Here is a 19219-nt window from a genome sequence, read left to right as displayed (position 1 = left end):
TCCTCCGCTAGACACGTTAGCACACTGCTACACCTCCCATTGTACACCTGGATCCTCTCCTTACGCCTATAAAAGGAAGGTCCAGGGCCCTCTTACAGAGGGTTGGCCGCGCGGGGAAGGACGGGACGGCGCTCGCGTAAGCCGCTCGCTCCCTCCCGCGTGGACGCTTGTAACCCCCTACTACAAGCGCACCCGACCTGGGCGTGGGACAAACACGAAGGCCGCGGGTTTCCCCTTTTACGCCTGTCTCCCTCCGGCTTCTTCCCCCCTTCGTGCTCCGTCTCGCGCCGACCCATCTGGGCTGGGGCACGCGGCGACAATTTACTCGTCGGCCCAGGGACCCCTCGGGTTCGAAACGCCGACAAGGAGATTTTCTTGTAACAAACTAGGATACCTTTATGCAAACTGATCATGACCCTATCTATAGCCTCCCCCTTGGACTATATAATAAGGGGTGGGGAACCCCTAATCAGTATCTCCTTATATCTTCTCATATCTCTAGACATCTCAACTGGGAAACTAACCATCAACAACCTCTAGTGAACTGGAGCAAATGGATAACGAGAGCTACTCTCAATTGGATGTAAGGTATCATGTACTTGAACCAATATAAATCTGTGTCTCACATGCTACTCTTATAATTCTTTGTGTGTGATACACTAATCTATATTGCCAGAGCAAATAATTATGAAAGTGATGGTGTGGGGCTCACTACTCAACATGTAAATTGGATCTGAGTTGTTTGGGCTTCACTATAGGAAAACCATGAAAAAACGTCGGCCAGGAACCGACGTTCTTACTCTAATCGGCCGACGTTCTTAACCGACGTACAAGATTTGACGTACTTAAACAACTAAGAACGTCGAGGTCGACGTTTTTAAATTTAAAACTTTGGCCAGGACAAATTCAATGTTCTTACTACCTTAAGTATGTCGGTACCAAGAGGCCGACGTTCTTAACTATAAGCCACATGGCACTCGGCTGGGGCTCTATGAGCGAGCAACGTGACCCTAATAATGTTGGTGGGCCGACATGCTTAATGCATTAAGTATGTTAGCCACTATGGCCGACGTTCTTAAATGGACACCCGGCCATCCGCGGGCATTGCCATGTGGCCGTAAGAAGGTCGTACATCTGACGTAGACATAAGGACGTTGGCTTGGCTGACATTCATATTATTATTTTTAAAAATATAAACCATATTATGGCTCCCTCCCTAGATGGGAAGCCTCTAGAACAGGTTTATATTTTAAAACCAGCATACATATATACCCAATAGTCAAAAACACAAGTCCAAACAAGTCTCAAACACAAGTTCACACATATTTATACACAATAGTCCATAAGTTCACATGCACAAGTTCGAACATCGCATAAATAGGTCCAAACATCACATAAAAAGTCTAGAAGTTCATATGTCCAAGCTTGAGGTGGGTCGTCGGGACACAAGTCGGTCGTGTTGAAGATCTGGTCGACGAAGTTCGTACCGTCGTCCGGAGTAGGATGCGAACCCGAACCCTAAGAAAGATGTGGTAAATATGTTACCGTATAGATTTAACTTTATTTACTACATTTTAGTTAACTAAAGCTCAAAGTAGACTTAACTTACCACTCTTGGTGATGGTGGTGGCTGTGTCGGCCATGGAGCATACACCCAAGGCATTTGTGACGGCCCCATAGGAGGATATCCCCAAGACATATGTGGTGGCAGCATCGACAATTTCATTTGCTGTGGCATCGGTGTTGGCATCTGAGGTGGCATCTGCGTAGGCATCTGAGGCGACATCTGTAGAGTCATGTGAAGCGGCATCTACGGACCATATACCCATGGCATCGTTGGGGACATCATGGGTGAAAGGGAAATAGGGTTAACCTTTTCCTATAATTAATTTTGGTCGTTGAATGTCCAACGCAAACATATGGACTAACTAGTTTGCTCTAGAATACATGTATTACAGGTGCATAAAGGTTCAACACAAACCAATAAATATTCAAGTTAGGGACCCAATTCAAAAGGAGCAAAAGGGACTTGAGTGGGCTGTGGTCTGGCGCACCGGACAGTCCGGTGTACCACCGGATAGTGTCCGGTGCACCAGGGCCGTACAGGAGCCAAGCAGCCACTCTTGAGAAAACACAGGCGTGCTCCGCTATAATTCACCGGACTGTCCGATGTGCCACCGTCTGTCGGTGAGCCAGCGGGGTAACGGCTACCTGCGCGCAACGGTCGACTCTGACACTGCTACAGTGTCGCGACAGAAGTCAGAGCAGCGAGTCAGAGGGGCACCGGACTATCCGGTGCACCACCAGACTGTCCAGTGCCATAAGAAGACAAAGGCATCAACGGTCAACTGCTCCAGAACCCTAACGGTTGGGTGACGTGGTGGCGCACCGGACACTGAACAGTGAGTGTCCGGTGGCGCACCGGACTGTCCGGTGCGCCCATCGACAGTAGCCTCCCCAACGGCTATGGAAGTGGTTGGGGGCTATAAATACCCCCAACCACCTCATTCATAACCATCCAAGCATTCCAAACATTGCATTCAATACAAGAGCAAAAGACTCCACTACAAGACACATCAAATAGATTTGATCCTCTCCAAAGCCTCCGATTCAACTCAATTCCATTAGGGTTTGAGAGAGGGTGTTCTTGTGTTCTTTTGTTGCTCTTGTTGCTTGGCTTGGCCTTTTTCTTTTCTTTCTCTTACTCTCAAGTGCTTTGTAAGCAAGGCAAGAGACACCAAGTGTGTGGTGGTCCTTGCGGGGTCTTAGTGACTCGTGAGATTAAGGAAGAAGGCTCACTCGGTCTAAGTCACCGTTTGAGAGAGGGAAAGGGTTCGAATAGACTCGGTCTTTGTGACCTCCTCAACGGGGACTAGGTTCTTTGGAACCAAACCTCAGTAAAACAAATCACCGTGTTCACTCGCCTTATTTCTTGGTTGATTTGTTTTCTCTCTCTTTGCGACTTGAGTTTAACTCTAACGCTAACCCTCGACCTTAGTGCGTGTTTAAGTTTATAAATTTTAGGTTTCGCCTATTCACACCCCCTCTAGGCGACTTTCAATTGGTATCAGAGCCTGGTGCTTCATTAGAGTCTAACAACTCAAAGTGATGTCGGGAGATCACGCCAAGAGGGAGATAATGACTGGCGACAAGTCCGCAAGCTCCGGGAGGACTCTCTCAGGGCTTGTTCGGTTACACCAATCCAGAGGGGGATTGGAGGGAATTTAATCCCCTCCTAGTCATTTTTAACTAGGAGGGGATTAAATCCCCTCCAATCCCTCTCTGGATTGGTATAACCGAACATGCCCTCAAGGGAGTCCAGAAACAAACATAAGGAGGAATCCTCTTCATCAAGTCGCATCGGAAAGGTGACAAGAAGAAGAAGATGAGAAAGGTCGTCTACTACGAGACCGACTCTTCGTCACCCTCCACATCGAGCTCCGAGTCATCCGTCGCTTCTAAGCGCCATGAGCATAAGAAGTATAGTAAGATGCCTCTTCGTTATCCCCGTATTTCTAAGCGCGCTCCATTACTTTCCGTTCCCCTAGGCAAACCACCATATTTTGATGGTGAAGATTATTGTATGTGGAGTGATAAAAGGAGGCATCACCTAACCTCACTCCACGAAAGCATATGGAACATAGTTGAATTTGGAGCGCAGGTACCACAAGTAGGGGACAAGGATTATGACTCGGACGAGGCCGCCCAAATTAGGCACTTTAACTCTCAAGCCACGTCTATACTCCTCGCCTCCTTGTATTGAGAGGAGTATAACAAGGTTCAAGGGTTAAAAAGCGCTAAAGAAATTTGGGACGTCCTCAAAACAGCGCACGAAGGGGACGAGGTGACCAAGATAACCAAGCGTGAGACGATCGAGGGGAAGCTTGGTTGATTCGTCCTCAACAAAGGAGAAGAGCCACAAGCGATGTATAATCGGCTCAAGACAATGGTGAACCAAGTGCGCAACCTCGGGAGCACCAAATGGGATGACCATGAGATGGTCAAAGTTATTCTTAGACCCCTCGTATTTCATAATCCTACTCACGTTCAATTAATACGTGGGGATCCTAGATATAAACTAATGTCTCCCGAGGAAGTGATAGGCAAGTTTGTGAGCTTTGAACTTATGATCAAAGACTCCAAACATATTGTCAACTTGGAGCATGGCGCCACCTCTACACCCGAGGTGCAACCCGTCGCGTTCAAAGCGACGAAAGACAAGAAGGAGGAGTCTACATCGAGTAGGCTTCCAATCGACGCCTCCAAGCTCGACAACAAGGAAATGGCGCTCATCATCAAGAGCTTCCACCAAATCCTCAAGCAAAGGAGAGAGAAGAACTATAAATCCCACTCCAAGAAGGTGTGCTACCGGTGTGGTAAGTCCGGTCACTTTATAGCTAAATGTCCTATTTCTAGTGAAAGTGACAGGGACAACAACAAGAAGGGGAAGAAGAAGGAAAAGAAGAGATACTACAAGAAGAAGGGCGGCGATGCTCACATATGTCGGGAATGAGACTCCGATGAGAGCTCCACCGACTCCTCCTCCGACGAGGACGTCACCAACATTGCCATCAACAAGGGTCTCCTCTTCCCCAATGTCAGCCACAAGTGTCTCATGGCTAAGGACGGCAAAAATAAGAAGGTACAATCTAGAGCCACCCCCAAATATACAACATCTAGTGACGATGGTAGCTCTAGTGATAGTGAGGATAATTTAATGTCTCTCTTTGCCAACCTTAGCATGGATCAAAAGAAGAAACTGAATGAATTAATAGAAGCAATTAATGAGAAGGTTGAACTCTTGGATAGCCAAGAGGACTTCCTTATTAAAGAAAAAAAATTGTTAAGTTGAAAAATGCTTATGCTCAGGAAGTGGAAAAATGTGAAAATCTATCTAAAGGGCTTAGCATTTGCCATGATTCTATTTCTAGCCTTAGAAATGAAAATGCTAGTTTAAATTCTAAGGTTAAAGAATTAAATGTTTGCAATGATTCTATTTCCTGTCTTAGAGATGAGAATGCCAGATTAAGTGCTAAGATAGAAGAATTAAATGCTTGCAAACCCTCTACAACTACTATTGATCATGTTTCCATTCGCACTAGATGTAGAGATGTTAATATTGAAGCTATTGATGATCACATTGCCATGATTAAACAACAAAATAATCATATATCTAAATTGACTACTAAAATTAATGAGCATGAACTTGAAAATGAAAAGTTTAAGTTTGCTAGAAGCATGCTCTATAATGGGAGACGCCCTGGCATTAAGGATGACATTGGTTTCCAACATGGGAGCAATGTCAAGCTTAACGCCCCTAAAATATTGGCTAATTTTGTTAAGGGCAAGGCTCCCATGGTTCAGGATAGTGAGGGTTACATTTTATATCCTGCAAACTATCCCGAACATAAGATTAGGAAGATTCATGCTAGGAAACCTCATAATGTTTCTCACCATGCATTTATATATAAAAATGAGGCTTCTAGCTCTAGGCATTCCACTCATGTTAAAATTCCTAAAAAGAAAACTTCCACTGCATCAAATGAGCATAACATTTCATTTAAGACATTTGATGCTTCATATGTTGTAACTAACAAATTAGGCAAAGTAGTTGCCAAATATGTTGGGGGCAAACACAAGAGTTCAAAAACTTGTGTTTGGGTTCCCAAGGTGTTTGTTTCTAATGTGAAAGGACCCAAGACCGTTTGGGTACCTAAGAAAAGGCCTAAATTTGTTTTGTAGGTTTATGCACCCGGTGGTTAAAGTTGGATAATCGATAGCGGGTGCACAAACCACATGACAGGGGAGAAAAGGATGTTCTCCTCCTATGAGAAAAATGAAGATCCCCAACGAGCTATTACATTCGGGGAAGGAAATCAAGGTTTGGTCAAAGGACTTGGTAAAATTGCTATATCATTTGACCATTCTATTTCCAATGTTTTTCTTGTAGATTCTTTAGATTACAACTTGCTTTCTGTTTCTCAATTATGCAAAATGGGCTACAACTGTCTATTCACTGATATAGCTGTTACTGTCTTTAGAAGAAGTGATGATTCAATAGCATTTAAGAGAGTGTTAGAGGGTCAGCTATATTTAGTTGATTTTAATGAAAACAAAGCTGAACTTAACACTTTCTTAATTGCTAAGACTAATATGGGTTGGCTCTGGCATCCCTGACTAGCCCATGTTGGGATGAAGAATCTTCACAAGCTTCTAAAGGGAGAATACATTTTAGGACTAACCAATGTTCATTTTGAGAAAGACAGGGTTTGTAGCACATGCCAAGCAGGAAAGCAGGTTGGAGTCCATCATCCACACAAAAACATCATGATGACTGACAGGTCGCTCGAGTTACTCCACATGGATCTATTCGGCCCGATCGCTTACATAAGCATCGACAGGAGTAAGTACTGTCTAGTTATTGTGGATGATTATTCTCGCTTCACTTGGGTGTTCTTTTTGCAAGAAAAATTACAAACCCAAGATACATTAAAGGGATTCTTGAGACGAGCTCAAAATGAGTTTGGATTAAGGATCAAAAAGATAAGAAGCGATAATGGTACGGAGTTCAAGAATTCACAAGTTGAAGGCTTTCTTGAGGAGGAGGGCATCAAGCATGAGTTCTCTTCTCCCTACACACCTCAATAAAATGGTATAGTGGAGAGGAAGAATAGAACTCTATTAGATATGGCAAGGACCATGCTTGATTAGTACAAGACACCAGACCGGTTTTGGACCGAGGCAATTAACACCGGCTGCTACTCCATCAACCGACTCTACCTTCACTGAATCCTCAAGAAGACATCATACGAACTCCTCACTGGTAAAAAGCCTAATGTTTCATATTTTAGAGACTTTGGGAGCAAATGCTTTATTCTTATTAAAAGAGGTAGAAAAATCTAAATTTGCTCCTAAGGTTGTAGAAGGCTTTTTACTTGGTTATGACTCAAACACAAGGGCATATAAAGTCTTCAACAAATCCACTAGATTAGTAGAGGTTTCTTGTGACATTGTGTTTGATGAGACTAATGTCTCCCAAGTGGAGCAACTTGATCTTGATGAGCTAGATGATGAAGAGGCTCCATGCGTCGTGCTAAGGAACATGACTATTGGAGACGTGTGTCCTAAGGAATCCGAAGATCCTCCACAAGCAAAAGATCAACCATCAGCTTCCAACCAAGCATCTCCACCTACCCAAGGTGAGGAACATGCTCAAGATGATGAAAATGAAGATCAAGAGCCACCTCAAGAGGAGGATAATGATCAAGGGGGAGATGAAGAGAATGAAGACAAGGAAGATGATCAAGAAATTCAGGGTCAAAGACCGCCACACCAAGAGTCCACCAAGCAATTCAACGAGATCACCCCGTCAACTCCATCCTTGGTGACATTCATAAGGGGGTAACTACTAGATCTCAAGTTGCACACTTCTATGAACATTACTCTTTTGTTTCCTCTATTGAGCCATATAGGGTAGAGGATGCACTAAGAGATCCGGATTGGGTGCTGGCAATGCAAGAGGAACTCAACAACTTCACGAGGAATGAGGTATGGCATTTAGTTCCACGTCCTAATCAAAATGTTGTAGGTACCAAGTGGGTATTCCACAACAAGCAAGATGAGCATGGTGTGGTGACAAGAAACAAAGCCCAACTTGTGGCCAAAGGTTATTCACAAGTCGAAGGTTTGGACTTTGGTGAAACTTATGCACCCGTAGCTAGGTTTGAGTCAATTCGTATATTACTTGCCTATGCTACTTACCATGGCTTTAAGCTCTATCAAATGGACATGAAAAGTGCCTTCCTCAATGGACCTATCAAGGAAGAGGTTTACATTGAGTAACCTCCTAGCTTTGAAGATAGTGAGTACCCTAACCATGTTTACAAACTCTCAAAGGCGCTTTATGGGCTCAAGCAAGCCCCAAGAGCATGGTATGAATGCCTGCGAGATTTTCTAATCACTAATGGCTTCAAAGTCGGAAAAGCCGATCCTACTCTCTTTACTAAAATTGTTGCAAAAGATTTATTTGTATGCCAAATTTATGTTGATGATATTATATTTGGGTCTACTAACAAATCAACTTGTGAAGAGTTCAGTAGGATCATGATTAAAAAAATTTGAGATGTCTATGATGGGGGAGTTGAAGTATTTCCTAGGATTTCAAATCAAGCAACTCCAAGATGGCACCTTCATCAGCCAAACAAAGTATATTCAATACATACTTAAGAAGTTTGGAATGAAGGATGGCAAACCCATCAAGACACCCATGGGAACCAATGGGCATCTCGACCTCGATACGGGAGGTAAATCCGTAGATCAAAAGGTATACCGGTCGATGATAGGATCTTTACTCTACTTATGTGCATCTCGACAGGATATTATGCTTTCTATATGCATGTGTGCAAGGTTCCAGGCAGATCCTAAGGAAGTTCACCTTAGGGCCATGAAGAGAATCATGAGGTATTTAGTTTACACTCCTAAGTTTGGGCTTTGGTACCCCAAGGGATCCACCTTTGATTTGATAGGATATTCTGATGCCGATTGGGCAGGGTGTAAAATTGATAGGAAGAGCACATCAGGGACTTGTCAGTTTCTAGGGAGATCCCTGGTGTCATCGGCTTCAAAGAAACAAAACTCTGTAGCTCTTTCCACCGCCGAAGCCGAGTACATTGCCGTAGGCCATTGTTGTGCGCAATTACTTTGGATGAGGCAAACCCTTAGGGACTATGGCTACAAATTGAGAAAAGTCCCTCTCCTATGTGAGAATGAGAGTGCAATCTGCATGATGGGTAATCCTGTTGAACATAGCCGCACTAAGCACATAGACATTCGGTATCACTTTTTGAGGGATCACCAACAAAAGGGGGATATCGAAATTGCTTATGTTAATACCCAAAACCAATTAGCCGATATCTTTACCAAGCCACTAGATGAGAAAACGTCTAGCAAACTTAGGAATGAGCTAAATATACTTGATTCTCGGAATTTTAATTGAAACATTGCACACATAGCTCATTTATATTCCTTTGATCATGTCTCTTTCATTTTGGTACAAATGCATATTTCTTATTATCCTTGTACCAAGGCTACGACTAATATGTTTTCAAGTGTATTTCTATATAAGTCGTAGATTGAAAGGGAAATGGAGTATTCGGCAAAGAACAAGGCTTCCACTCCACCACTCTGACGGTATCATCTACACTTTGTCGTTGTTCCTCCACTCTCAATTGGTATAATCCTTCACACTTATTTACTTGTACCAATGGGGAGAAAGTAACAAGGGCTCTCAAGGTCTCCGTTTTTGGCGATTAATGCCAAAGGGGGAGAGAATATTAAGCCCAAAGCAAAAGGACTGCACCACCATTTCAAAAAAAATTCAAAATAAAGTTTTAATTGATGTTTTTCACATTGGTAGCTATGTCATGGCAATCTCTTCAATTGGTATCTTTAAAGATTGATTTTCAAAATTGGTATCCAATTCACAATCAATCCTTCAATTGATATCTTTAAATGTCAATTTTGAAATAGATATCCATTTCAAAAACCCTCTTGAAAGCTAAGAGGAGTATTTCATTCAGGGGGAGTTTTATTTAGTCAAAGGAAAAACATTTGAAACAGGGGGAGTAATTTCAAATCTTCAAAATTCTTCCTGCAATCATATTCATATACCTTTGACTATTTGCAAAAGACTTTGAAAAGATTTTCCAAAAGGATTTGCAAAAACAAAACAAGTGGTGCAAATGTGGTCCAAAATGTTAAATAAAAGAAAAAGCAATCCATTCATATCTAGTGAGATTATCAATTGGTTTAGTTCCAAGTAACCTATGCACATTCTAAATGCAAACTAGTTACATTTCTGCACTTATTATTTGCTTTGGTTTGTGTTGCATCAATCACCAAAAAGGGGGAGATTGAAAGGGAAATAGGGTTAACCTTTTCCTACAATTAATTTTGGTGGTTGAATGTCCAACGCAAACATATGGACTAACTAGTTTGCTCTAGAATACATGTATTACAGGTGCATAAAGGTTCAACACAAACCAATAAATATTCAAGTTAGGGACCCAATTCTAAAGGAGCAAAAGGGAATTGAGTGTGCTGTGGTCTGACGCACCGGACAGTGTCCGGTGCACCAGGGCCATACAGGAGCCAAGCAACCACTCTCGAGAAAATACAGGCGCGCTCCGCTATAATTCACCGGACTGTCCGGTGTGCCACTGGACTGTTCGGTGAGCCAGAGGGGTAACGGCTACCTGCGCGCAACGGTCGACTCTGACAGCGCTACAGTGTCGCGGTAGAAGTCAGAGCAGCGAGTCAGAGGGGCACCGAACTATCCGGTGCACCACCAGACTGTCCGGTGCCACAAGAAGACAAAGGCGCCAACGATCAACTGCTCCAGAACCCTAACGGTTGGGTGACGTGGCGGCGCACCGGACTGTCCGGTGCGCCCATCGACAGCAGCCTCCCCAACGACTATGGAAGTGGTTGGGGGCCATAAATACCCTCCAACCACCTCATTCATAACCATCCAAGCATTCCAAACATTGCATTCAATACAAGAGCAAAAAACTCCACTCAAAGACACATCAAATAGATTTGATCCTCTCCAAAGCCTTGGATTCAACTCAATTCCATTTGGGTTTGAGAGAGGGTGTTCTTGTGTTCTTTTGTTGCTTGGCTTGGCCTTTTTCTTTTCTTTCTCTTACTCTCAAGTGCTTTGTAAGCAAGGCAAGAGATACCAAGTGTGTGGTGGTCCTTGCGGGGTCTTAGTGACCCGTGAGATTAAGGAAGAAGGCTCACTCGGTCTAAGTGACCGTTTGAGAGAGGGAAAGGGTTGGAATAGACCCGGTCTTTGTTACCTCCTCAACGGGGACTAGGTTCTTTGGAACCGAACCTCGATAAAACAAATCATCGTGTTCACTCGCCTTATTTCTTGGTTGATTTGTTTTCCCTCTCTTTGCGACTTGAGTTTAACTCTAACACTAACCCCCGACCTTAGTGTGTGTTTAAGTTTATAAATTTCAGGTTTTGCCTATTCACCCCCCTCTAGGCGACTTTCAATGGGGACATGTCCCAGAACCCTATAACAAGAGAATACGTGTCATGTTTATGATTTAGAACTCTAATTTGATAGAGTTGCACTAGTTTACCTGTAATCCATCACCATGTGAAGACGAGTGGTCCGCTGGCGAAGTCGAAGTAATGCCTTGCTGAAGTACTCCGCTACCATACATCTACAAGTAAACAAATGACCAATTGTGCATTTAGAATCATTTGGAAACACTGACAAATAACTAAATTGAAGTCGAGTTATTACTTGTTGATACATCCACATATGCTTTTGTTGTGATTGCATCATTTGCATCTATTATCGCATTTGTTGCATCTCCTGCAGCATTTGTTGCATCTCCTCCTCATGGGTAGATGACCGCCGAGGCTGACTAGTCCCGATATAGTAGGATGACTACCTACTATAACTTTGGCGATCCACAATGTCATCACCGATAGGAAACCTGCACAGAGTGTTATAATATATACAATAGGGTAGAATCACAGTTATTGAAATAAAATGAATTGACAATATAAAACACCTCCAATGTCGCACACCTCCACCAGCTGCATAAGCTGCCATCCTGTCGAAGTCAAGTGTCATCTAGTCGATATCTGGTCCATGTTTCTCTCGCATGGTTTAAATATAGAGACCCTGCAAAAAATTGATTTCAATTGAAAATGCAATATTAGAGTTTCGATTTGGTATTCAGATGTATCAACTTTTGTGTCGCATTCTCATCGCAAAGAATCTCCGGGTTATCCGGATCTAGACCCTTGTGCCCCGCGACGTACGTGTGGATAATGGTAGACTTTTTGCCATCTCGAGAAGCCTACATTACAAGATTACATGTCCACATATTTGTTTAAGAAATAGAATTGACAATCATTTAACTTACCAGGCATTTAGCCTTGCCAGCGTGACCATCAGCCCCAAAGTGGTGGAGACCAGGCTTACTCAACCGATTACCATGATTTCTATCTGATCGAGCTCTGAACTCGTTCGAAGCCCAGTAATTGCACAACCAGAGCCAAGCATCCGGGTGTTGGCTCAGCCAATCCACCTCACTTTTGTTGTATTGCACAATTGTTAGGTGTATCTTCTTAGCCGCCTCTCTACTCATGTTTGTCTTTTGGTGCTTATGCCAGATGACCACTGCCTTGACTCATGTATCATACATCATGCTCTTCACAACTCTTTGGATAGTGATGTTAAAAACCGACAACACGTGCTGATCATCAAGGCTCATATCATCAAGCAAGCGATGTTGTTCATACAATATAGCCAAATCAAGTAGTACACATGATTCACTTGATGGGCAAGCACAATATTGTTGTACTCATTGCCTTTTGTATCGTGATGCGTTCTTTATCTCAACAACTCCAAACTCACCTACTCATGTCCTGGCTCGAGGGTCAAACCATATACAATCTCCAAACGTATACTCAGTTCTATCTTCAACAATGCCATAATAGTCAAACATTGCATTATTGGCATTATATGCACTTACTAATACTCCATTATTTTTGGTGGCGGCAAGCGAACGACTTGCTTCAAGTTTATCCATTCGAAAACGATACCCATTGATATCATAACGATCGAATTTCTTTGCGATCAGTTGACCATGTGATATTTGTACCAAGTCCTCAGAGACTTCAACATCAGGTTTCGTACACTACATGCATGTGCAAGAAAACCGGTATTGCTAAATTATTCAAAATATATGGAATAGAAGTTCAAGAAAATGGGTATGGAGATAGTTACATGTTCATGGAACCACTGAACAAAGGAAGGATCGCCAAACACCCGATATGTGTTGTCAAAGATTTGAAAATATGGATGAAGTTCTTCCATATTGATGTACAAGAAAAGCAAATATTTGTTGCGCTCCGTTGTATCTACAAGATGTAAGGTAGAAGCTCCGACCCCTTTACCCAACCACTGGAAAACACTAAGCTCGGTTACCCGGGCTTGCTGTTTGAATTGGCACCACGTCGTGTGAGCATTGATGTCGTTTTAGCGTGAGAAATACTTCCTTAAAAAGATTGTACTCTCCTTCACTGGAAATGCCTTTGCAATACAACCCTCTACCCTGGCCTTATTTTGCACTGTCACTTTAAGTTTTTTCAACTCTCTTTCCTAACTATGGATCCACCTGAACTATGCATGTCCTCCTACCGAAGCTTCCCAAGGGAGATGTACTAGCAAAGGCATCATAAGCCTCCACCCCTTGCCACAACACTTTCAGCTCTTCGATCAATGGTTGCATAAACACATTGATTTTCGTACACGAATCCTTAGGGCCCGGAATAGCCAGAGCAAGAAATGTGACCTCTTCTTTCATGCATTTGGTAGGAGGGAGATTGTAGGGCATCAAGAAAACTGGCCAACACCAGTACGAAGTGGAACTTCTGCTGAAAGGAGTGAATCCGTCCGTCAACAAACCAAGACAAACACTTCTAGGGTCCCATGCAAATTCTAGATCAAAATATCCAATGCCTGCCATGCCTCATGATCCGATGGATGCACCATGATATCTGGATCTTGGACCTGATGATCCCCGTCCTTCTGCCATCTCATTTGCTTTGTTGTCCCCTAATTTAGAAACAATCGTTTAAGCCGCAGAGTAATAGACATGTACCGGAGCTGGTTGACCGAGACTTTTGAAGTAACCTCATTGCCTTCCTCGCCCACCAGCACTGCATAACTTGACTTGCCACAATGCATGCAATGGGTGTCATTCTTGTGATCCCTCCAAAACAACATGCAATTATTTTCATGCGCGTAAATCTTCTCATAGTTCATACCAAGACCTGAGACCCAAGACAATCTTTTTAGACTGATACAAGTTCTCTGGCATCTTGTGGTTTGGCATAAGGGGATCAATAATTAGCTTCATGATATCGTTGTAGCAGTTATTTGAGAAGTTGTACTTTGACTTCATCACCATAAGTCGTGTTATGACCTGAAGTACAGTCATGTTGGTGCTCTCATGCACTTTTGCATTCAAGGTTTCTAGCAACATGTAAAACTGCTATAGTTCCTTCGATGGGGGTTGGTTGGTCCCTAGTGTTGGATACTCATGTTGAATGTCATCTAGCATGTCCTCCATTTGGTCTACATCCTCGTCTGTGTTCATCTCTGGACGATCATCCACCTCTCCATGCTCGCGCCACACCAGATAGTCTGGCTTAAAGATATATTTGCAAATATGAATGTAGAGGTCAAACTTGTTCAATCAGACCAGGTTTCGACAACTACTACATGGGCATTTAGCCACACGAGGTTCCCCAGCAAATGCGCATGCCATAAATTTGTCAGTAACCTTAACCGATGCATCAGAGTGCCCTAGAGTGTCACTATTGAATCCATCATGCATAGCTCTTTTTCGATCATCACCCATTTTCAAAGCTAATGGAAAAACGTAGATCATCATCATGCATGACAAACACGTGCAGTGTGTAGTGTTATTAACCAATTCACAACTACAAATCCTAATAGGAAGAGGATAGGTCCTAAACCCACCCAAGAATGGTAGTCGTTGCGTGTTATTTGGTCTGACTCGTGTACCTTCCGCTCGTGATTTTGTCAGCATAACCCTATCGTTCTCCGAATGTCGGAGAACAACACACCTCACAAGTAACTTGTTATCTCAGGCTATGAGTCAAAGGCCAAATAACTTGCAACGACTACTATTATTAGGCTATCCAAAATACGCTGGACAATTTGGACTACACACCTCACAAGTAAATGTGACATACATAATTCCCAAACGAGTGACACATACGTTTCCTAAGTGTGTATCCTATAGGTAAGTCATTGTGCCAACAACAACATGAATGTGGAGAAATGCTCAAATATAACAATACAATAAAGGTAGCAACAATTAACAAATGTAGATACGTAATAACCTCGATCTAGATAGGGAAGTGTGTACATTGGTGGCCACATCACCCCTTTCGATTATGTTTCAATTTTGTGCACATATAGGTATGATATCATATTTGTAAGCATCACTATGATTTCTATGTCATATTTATAGGCCTTTAGAACATTAAATGAAATATTTATGGGAGATACAAAATCTAATTGATGTTAAGTATACTCTATCATTAAACATCGTCTTTCCATTACATTTGTACATTAAGTGATTGCTGATCCCAACATAGAGATAAATTATTCACACATTAGTCACACAAGCATAGAGAGAAATTATTCACACATTATACATAGATAAGTTCACACATTAGTCACACAAGCATAGAGAGAAATTATTCACACATTATTCACATATTAGTCACACAAACATAGAGAATGGCATAGAGAGAAATTATTTACACATTAGACATAGATAAGTTCACACATTAGTCACACAAGCATAGAGAGAAATTATTCACACTAGATTAGTCACAGATTCATCACAACCATAGACTAGTCACACAATATTAGTCATAGATTAGTCACAACATTGAATTTGTAATCTGCATAAAGAATTGAAGCAACACATTGAGAGTGGCACTCATGCGCTATCTAGGTGCAATGGCTAGGATTAGAAATACATAATTCAAAATTTCCCACTGTTATACACAAATCAACATTCTCTTCGCTATCTAGCTCGCGACGTTGGGCAGAGAAACTCACATGCGCACGCTCAATACCGGCGTGGGGTAGAGGAGGTCACTGGCTCATTCTCGGCGTGGGGCGGAGAAGCTCACCAGTGCAGCCTCGACGTGTGGAGGCGAGCTGGCGCGGTGGAGGACATTGGTGTGGCCTCGGCATGGGGTGAAGCAGGCTTGATGAGGTCACCAGCGTAGTGGTGGCACACGACGGTGGAGAGGGCGCGGTGGTGGGCGCGCGGGAGAGGTATCTACTATGGAGGGGCAACAATGAGAAAATGTGGCAGCGGCAGGGATTAGAGCACACGGGTGCGGGCATTGGAGATCGAGAGAGAAAGGAGAAGAGGAGAAGTTGGCGCACGGTTTTCCCAAATCAAGTAAGAATGTCAGTCAGGGATAGGACGATGAACATAAGTTTAAGTATGTCGGCCAGGGCACCGACCGACGTTCTTAACTTTAAGAACATCGGTCAGTGTTGGGGACCTTCTTCTCCGTCGAAGGTCCTCTAAGCAAAAACACCTTCGGCAGGACGATATGCAAGCAGATACGACATGAAGATATATGTCGAAGCTACAATTGAAAGAGCTTCAGCATGATGACATGCCTAAGACGGAGGATGGCATCGACTTAAAGAGGAAAAGTCCATATAGTCCCTGATAATTTGTATTATGATTAGTTATCGAGGACATGAATTTAATTTTGTTTGGGTTGCGTCCCGTGCTTATAAATAGATGAACAGTACCCGTGTACTGTTCACGCTGGATTGTAATCGCTCTGACGCCATTCCTTACTTTCTTATCTTCTGTCAAGCCGAAGGTACAAATGTAATATTAATATCATTGATATTTGTTCATGTTTATATAATAAAGAATATGAATAGTCTGATGATTTAAAATGATTATTTATATTCCCTTTGCGTTTCATATGTCCTTATTTAAATCCTTGCTTATGGAAATGATGAAGGTATATCCTTCATGACCTTCGTCCGAAGATCATTATATCTTAAGAGAGATAATGCTTCAAAGGATGAAGGTCTTTTAACCTTTAACATTTTTGTTGCCTTGTTCTTGGTTCATAGCATCTGAGAACAAGTGACCAACATTGGTGCCCACCTCCGGTGAACTCACTTCCACTGTTGTGACGATGGCTTCGTACAACAAGCAAGCTGCAGCACCTTCGGTCACGAAGCTAGTGCTCCCAATCATAGGTGGTTCAAGCTCAGAGCCAGCCAACAAGAAGCAGAAGAAGGAAGCACAAAGAAGGGTGCAGCATGTTGGAGTGCAAGGACCCTTCATCAGATCTAAGTGGTCTCACATTCCAATCACCTTCTCCCAGGAAGACCTTCAGCTCAAAGATTATCCTCACAATGATGCCATGGTTATATCTTGTGTCATCAAGGGATTTCTAGTCCATAATGTTCTGGTTGGCACAGGCAGTGCAACAGACATCATTTTTGCAAAGGCTTTCAGACAGATGCAAGAGCCAGAAGACAAGATGCATGATGCAACACACCCTCTTTGTGGCTTCGGAGGAAGACAAATTATAGCACTTGGTAAAATAACAATGTCAGTTACCTTCGGTTACGTCCATAACATGAGAACTAAACAAGTTGTCTTTGACATCGTTGATATGGAGTATCCATACAATGCAATCATTGGTTGAGGGACACTCAATGCCTTCGAAGCAATTCTTCATCCAGCATATTTATGCATGAAGATACCTTTGGAGCAAGGGCCCATTTCTGTTCACGGGAGTCAAGAAGCTGCCAGGAAGGCTGAAGGGAGCTGGACGAATTCAAAGGCTATCCATAACATAGATGAAGCCGAAGCTTATCAGCAGTACAAGCACAAAAGAGAGAAGGCTGCTTCAGCGAATCAGCCGAAGCCTATGCTCCTGTGTGAAGACATAGCAGACCAAAAAGTACTGTTGGGATCTCAGTTATCTGGTGAACAAAAAAAAAGACTTTGTTAAGGTTTTTGTTCAACAACAAAGATGTCTTCGCTTGGACAGCTAACGATCTCCGTGGTGTTAATAGAGATCTCATTGAGCATTCACTCAATGTGGATCCATCTTTCAGGCCAAGAAAGCAGAGACTTCGGAAAATGTCTGAGGTTAAAGCCAAAGGTGCTCGAAATGAAGTAAAGAGACTTCTCAGAGTTGGTGTCATCAGAGAAGTAACATATCTAGAGTGGCTAGCTAACACTGTTATGGTGAAGAAGGCTAATGGGAAATGGAGAATGTGTATTGATTTCACAGACCTCAACAAGGCATGTCCGAAGGATGAGTTCCCTTTACCAAGAATAGACTCCCTTGTAGATGCAACAGCTTCTTCGGAACTCATGAGCTTATTGGACTGCTACTCGGGCTATCACCAAATTTGGATGAATAAAGACGATGAGCCAAAGACAAGCTTCATAACTCCCAGTGGTACTTATTTCTACCTTCAGATGCCCGAGGGGCTCAAAAATGCTGGAGGAAGCTTCAGCAGAATGACTGCCAAGGTTCTTCACTCTCAAATAGGCAGAAATGTGCTAACTTATGTTGATGACATTATAGTAAAAAGCACAAAACAAGATAATCATGTTGCCGACTTGCAAGAGACATTTTCCAATTTCAGGCAAGCTGGTCTCAAGTTGAATCTAGAAAAATGTGTCTTCGGAGTGAAGAAGGGCAAGTTTCTTGGCTGTCTGGTATCAACAAAGGGTATCGAAGCTAATCCAAGCAAGATCAAAGCTATCCTTCGGATGGAACCGCCAAATTCAAAGAAAGGGTCTCAACTGTTGGCAGGAAGGCTGGCATCGTTGAACAGATTTATATCAAGATCAGCAGAAAGAAACTTACCACTCTTTGAAATACTAAAGTCAGCCGAAGTCTTTCAATGGGGTCCAGCTCAACAGAAAGCCTTCGAAGAACTAAAACAATATCTGATAGATTTGACAACTCTAACTCCACCTTCATTAGGAACTCCGTTACTCCTGTATGTGGCTGCCTCCCATTCTGCAGTCAGTGCGACACTTGTACAGGAGAAGCAAGATGGCCAAGTAAAAAGACAAGCACCGGTATACTTCGTCTCCGAAGTACTCGGTTTATCAAAGAAAAATTACACAGAATTGGAGAAGGTATTGTATGCTGTGTTGATGGCCTCTAGGAAGCTTCGACATTACTTTCAAGCATATCATATAATAGTGCCTTAATCACAACCTCTAAAAGATATAATGAGAAACAGAGAAGCTACAACAAAGATTGAAAAATGGGCTGTGGAGCTTAATGATTTCACCATTGATTATGTACACAGATCCTCAATTCAATCTCAGGCGTTAGTAGATTTCATTGCTGATTGGACGCCAGGGGCTCAGGGAGAAGAAGCAACAAAAGATGCCGAAGCCTGGACGATATTCTGTGACGACTCTTGGGGAACCTTCGACGCAGGAGCGACCGTTGTTCTAGTAGCGCCCTCTAAAGTCAGGACATGTTATGCGATAAAGTTGGACTTTAGTTGTACAAATAACATTGTCGAGTACGAAGCTCTTCTTTTAGGGCTTCGGAAGCTAAA

The sequence above is a fragment of the Zea mays genome, chromosome 3, assembly GCF_902167145.1.
Source record: "Zea mays cultivar B73 chromosome 3, Zm-B73-REFERENCE-NAM-5.0, whole genome shotgun sequence".
NCBI lineage: Eukaryota > Viridiplantae > Streptophyta > Magnoliopsida > Poales > Poaceae > Zea > Zea mays.
The sequence above is the reverse complement of the archived record's forward strand: the minus strand, read 5'-3'. Positions refer to the sequence as shown.